Source organism: Plecotus auritus, assembly GCF_963455305.1.
Source record: "Plecotus auritus genome assembly, chromosome: 8".
Taxonomy (NCBI): domain Eukaryota; kingdom Metazoa; phylum Chordata; class Mammalia; order Chiroptera; family Vespertilionidae; genus Plecotus; species Plecotus auritus.
In genome coordinates, this window is record NC_137782.1 from 95,534,579 (window position 1) to 95,540,028 (window position 5,450).

The 5,450-nt window shown below is 40.3% G+C and overlaps 2 pseudogenes across 2 annotated transcripts; both read right to left on the reverse strand.

Annotated features, from left to right (window-relative positions):
• Nucleotides 1-999: 999 nt before the first annotated feature.
• Nucleotides 1,000-3,645, reverse strand: LOC308256619 (tripartite motif-containing protein 60-like; annotated as a pseudogene). The gene is made up of 2 exons: nt 3,609-3,645; nt 1,000-1,704 (listed from the first exon to the last, which is right to left on the reverse strand). The product of its transcript is annotated as a tripartite motif-containing protein 60-like (transcript).
• Nucleotides 3,646-4,520: 875 nt separating this feature from the next.
• LOC308256620 (putative tripartite motif-containing protein 61) lies at nt 4,521-5,199 on the reverse strand (annotated as a pseudogene). Its single transcript has one exon. The product of its transcript is annotated as a putative tripartite motif-containing protein 61 (transcript).
• Nucleotides 5,200-5,450: the final 251 nt, after the last annotated feature.

Consider the following 5,450-nt stretch of genomic DNA (forward strand, 5'->3'; position numbering starts at 1 on the left):
TATCACTACTGTCAACCTGCTTTTGCTCAGCCCTGTACATGAAAATTTTATAAAACCTGAGACAAAAGCAAGACAACTAGAATTCCCAAAAATTATATGGAAAGTAAATAAAACATGTATATATATATAATTGATTTCAGAAAGGAAGGAAGAGGGAAAGAGATAGGAACATCAATGCTGAGAGAGAATCATCCATTGGCTGCCTCCTGCACACACACTACTGGGAATCGAGCCAGCAACCAGGGCATGTGCTCTGACCAGGAATCAAACCATAACTCCTGACTCATAGGTCGATAATCAACCACTGAGCACACTGGCTGGATTAGAATGTGTTTCCTACCCAAACTTCTGACTTAGGTCAGTTAAATCTCCACAGCCTCCATAGAACTCAGCAAATGCAGCACAAAGATTCAAGGATACCCTTGCCTAGGGAACCAGAGTGTGTTACAACACAAAGTCAGAAGAGAAACTCCTGGTGGGGGTGTTTCACACCTGGGAAATTTTGCTCACAATGCCAATGGTGGTGACCAGATTGCATAGTCATGGTGGAAGCCATCCAAAATTGGTTTCAAAAGTTCACAGTGATGGTGACTCACCATATACCAAAAGAGTCTGAAAAAGTTTATTACTCACATGATGAGGTTTTTGCAGGAGAGTAGAGTGGATATTAGAGTAGTTCCCAAAATGACTGAGAACACAGGTAAAATGGACTAGCTTCTGGTGTTCATGGTGGCTACTGGGTGCTTCTGGTTGGAGCCTGCTGACACGAATGAAAACTTGCTTGATTGGAGCATCGCCCTGCACCCAAGGATGGAGCACCTGGACTTTCTCATCAGCTTTCCCATCAGGTGTAAGGTCAGAGAGGAGAGAAGGGTGCATCTTAAAAGCTTTCAATATTCAAGCATCAAAACTGGGATCAGGATCTTTATTATAAGTATCCCTTTCAATAACAAGGGAAGAAACTAAGCACATACCAAATTTCTTCCAAATTGTTCATCACTAGACTCTGATTATACTGATTGTAAGAGATTCTGAAGAAGATGCATTGGAGAAATAAGGCATACATTTTTCTGTAAATGTATCAGTGATTCCATACATGTATGACCAGTTATTCAAATTATAAAACGAAACCTCTCCCAACTCAAAGTCCAGGAAAATGCCAATCTTCTGCTGTCCTGTAGGGCCAGGGCCACATCTACGATTCCAGAGCTGATATTGCCAGCATCCATTGCTTGTGGATGGTGATATGAGAGTATTTCTGGGGTAAGATTATTTACACACACCTAAGAAATATTCACCTTTGCCACCTATTTTTACCACCCAAAACTGCCTGCCAGCATCAAATCCCTCAGAACTCAGGACAGCCGGGTAAGTAAGTACCTGGGGATCAGGCAGACCATCTGAGATAGTAAAATTTGGATGAGCAATTGCAAGATCCAGTGTCAAAATTACCTGAAACATGCTGATCATTTTATGCAGGCCCAATTAATGTGGGGGGAGAGTGAAAATCTCCTTTAATTCACATGAAAAGACTTCTGGGGTCTCCAGGTTTTCATTTCTGTTGTGGATACTTTCAATACCTATGAGTAAATCCATGTCTGTCTGCAAATACTTCTATTTAACTTAACAGATTGTTTAGTATGAACATATGGTATGAAATTTGCCTTCCATTTTTAATTAGTTTTTCTTCAACATCATTATCTTCTATAACAGTGGTTCTCAACCTTCCTAATGCCGCAACCCTTTAATACAGTTCCTCATGTTGTGGTGACCCCCAACAATAAAATTATTTTTGTTGCTACTTCATAACTGTAATTTTGCTACTGTTATGAATCGTAATGTAAATATCTGATATGCAGGATGTATTTTCATTGTTACAAATTGAACATAATTAAAGCATAGTGATTAATCACAAAAACAATATGTAATTATATATTGTGCAATATTTATTTCTAATTACAAATAAATGAAATTTTGTCTTGAAGCATGGTGTAGCATGGGTAACAGTCTTAATATAACAACAGTAAACTACATTGCTACATTTTGTGACAGTATGCATAAAAAGCCAACGTCAGTGCGAAGGTTGAGATTGCTTCTTTCTCACCAGATCAGAAATTCTCGGGGCAGTCTTTGCAAGAGCACAACGAAGATCATCTTCCACAACAAGTCTACTTCTGTATTTAGACTTGATAACCAACAAGGTGGAAAACCCTGTTTCACAAAGATATGTTGTTGGAAATGGAAGAAGAAGACGCAACACAGTCTCAGACAGAACAGGATACGACTGCAAACACTTGATCCAGAATTTTGTAACTGGCATTGTAGAGAAATCAGTCCTCGCTGCATCGCTGTTAATAAGTTCAATGAACTCCTCTTGTGCTGTCTCAGGAACATCTTCAACTTTGACTGTGAATGGGCTTCTGGCAAGTGCAAATGGAGTGTCACGTAGATTTGGAAAGTACGATGAAATTTCGTCTGCAAGCATGTGCAAGTGTTCTTTCACAGAAATTATCATCGTAATCCTTTTGTCTGGTTCAATGTCATGTTCCTCAAAGAAAGCAGATAAGGTAGGCAACATGTAAGTTTTATTTTCATCCAATTTTTTTTGCCAAAGCTGAAGTTTCATTTGCAATGATGGGATCTTTTCAGACAAATCGAGGCATGTTGCATTTGGTCCTTGCAGTGATAAATTTAACTCATTCAAGATGGCAAAGATGTCAACTAAGTAAGCTATTTTCTGCAGTTCACTTTTATTGCTGAAAAGTGCTTCGAACTGCGGTCTTGCTTTCTGACTAAAAAACGTTTTGAGTTCATCACGAAGCTCAAAAACACGTTTTAAAACTTTTCCTCTCAACAACCATCTCACTTCAGGTTGAAACAGCAGAGCATTGTTCGGCGCATCCAACTCGTTGCACAGTTGCGAAAACAGTCGACTGTTTAAAGTGCTCGCCTTTACAAAATTGACAGAACTTATGACGCTTTTCATTACTTCTTGTAACTCTTGTGGCAGTGTCTTCATTGCTAATATTTACCAAAGCATCATACAGTGAGTTCCGATGACTTTTGGTGACTCATTCAGTACCAAACGTTGAAATCCAGATTGACATCCTAGCATAGCTGGAGCACCATCTGTGCAAACACCACAAACCTTTTCCCAAGAGATCTTATGCTCTTTCAGAAATGAACCAACTGTGTCAAATACTTCACGTGCAGTGGTTGTTGTTTCAAGAGTTTTGCAAAAAAGAAACTCATCTTTAAAGTTGCCATCATTAATACTTCATGTAAACCAGTAACTGTGAACAGTTTGCAACGTCTATAGATTCATCAATCTGGATACTAAATATTGGAAGTGGAGCAGATTTAATTTCCTGGATTACCTGATCAAGAATATCAGCAGACATGTCATCTATTTTTCCGCAGACAGTGTCATTAGATAAGGAAATTGCACTCAATTTCGTAACAAATTCGTCTTTGATCATAACTCGAACAATGTCTTTGGCCACTGGCAACAGTAAATCCTAAGCAATGGAGTGAGGTTCATAGCTCTGGCAATTCTGAGTGCCACCAAATATGAAGCTTCAATGGCTGCTACGTTTTGTTTCTGGTACTTGCCAGCAGTGTCAAATCTGGCTTTCTTGAGTCCATCAGCTTTGCTTCTAAAATGGTTGGTATCCTTGCCGGCAAAGCTTGGATGCTCGCTATCAAAATGGCGTTTTAGTTTGTTTGGCTTCATAGATTCGGCTGATAAAACCTCACAACAAATAACACATTGCGGTTTCTCAATTCCTGCTGTAATTATTGAGGTAAAACCATACTGTAAAAAATCCTCACTATATTTTCTTTTCTTAATGTTTTTGTCTACACAATCCATTGTCATGGGATGGTTTGCTAATGAAAATAATATATAACAATAGCTTTAATAATACAAAAGATGATACATGGCATAGTTCAGTCAATTCAGTTCATTAAAGTTTCCTACAATTTACCATTCTCTGTGTTGTTTTTTTTACATACCTATTACTATCACAAGGGGGCGGTATTCACATCAACCACAGCTGAATATAAAAAGACCGATCAGCATCCAGATTAAGTTCCCATGGTACAGATTTTTTTTGGCAGTAGTTGATGATTTTACAGTACATGATTTTACATTTACCCAGTAATTATAATTCGTGAAGTGTCATTTTACCTCTAGTACTGCTGCTTTCAACACAGTAGCTGCTTTTAACAGAGTAGCTGCTTTCAACACAGCAGCTGCTTTCTACACAGTAGCTTCTCTCTACACAGTAGCTGCTCTCTAAACATGTGTGACTGGTCCACATAAGTACATTATGGCGCCAACCCTGTCACATATACCTGTATTTGTATGGGGTGTATGTGATGGGGTTGGCGCAATGATGTCATCATGCCAAGTACTTGTATGTGGGCGTATCTGCATGTGGGCAGACCCGCCTGGAGACGGATAGAGGAGCGGTGTCTGGGTTCCTAAGACCATCGAAAATATGTGTTTTCCAATGGTCTTAGGCAACCCCTGTGAAAGGGTCATTTGACCCCCAAAGGGGTCGTGACCCACAGGTTGAGAACCGCTGTTCTATAAGTACATTGTTATCAATTTCATCTTGATCTATTTCTAAGAAACACTTAAGTTCTTTACATTCATAGTCCAATTCCTTCCTCCATTTTTCCATCTTTCTCTTCACTTGCCAAGTATTTGCAACTTGGTTTTCATATACTGTCTCAGCATTTTCAAGGTGATTAGTGAGGGCCTCAATGTGTATTTTGAGCATCCTCTCCTGTGACTACCTGTAGCTTCCTGAATGGGTATCAGGGGCTGATTCTGGTGGTCGGGTGAGACCCTGCACTGGTGACACAACAGCTCCAGGTCATTCTCACAGAACAGGGTCAGAACCTCATGGTGCTTCTTACACAAATTATTTCTTCCTGTAATCTCCTCTTGCTCCCTGAAGTGGGAATCTGCTTAACAATATCAGTCATGTGACATAATTGGGTGTTCCTCTTCAAGTTCTTGTCAGGGCAATGGTGGAGGCAGACAATTCAGGGAAAGATACCCTGTAGATGGATGCAAGAGTGACAGAAGTTGTCCCCACAATCTATGTTCACTGGGTCTCTCAGGTAATCCAGGCAGATGGGGCAGATGGCCTCTGCCTGGAGCTTGGCCAGGGAAGCTGCAAAGGCCATTGTGCAGTGAAGGTGTCTATCAGAAGAGACTCTCTTCAGTCCGTGTGATCCTCCAGGAGCAAGGAACAGTGAGAAGCTGAGGTCTGCTCAGGCCTCCCCCTCTGTGGACATCAGTAGGAGCTTCTAAGAAGAACTCTTCTAAGAAGAGTTCCAGCTGATGTCCAGTCTTCCTGTCACCTTCTCCTTCTGTATTTAATGCCAGGTTGCCCCAAGTGAAAATCATCTGTGGACTCTGGTAAAAAACCAAGCAC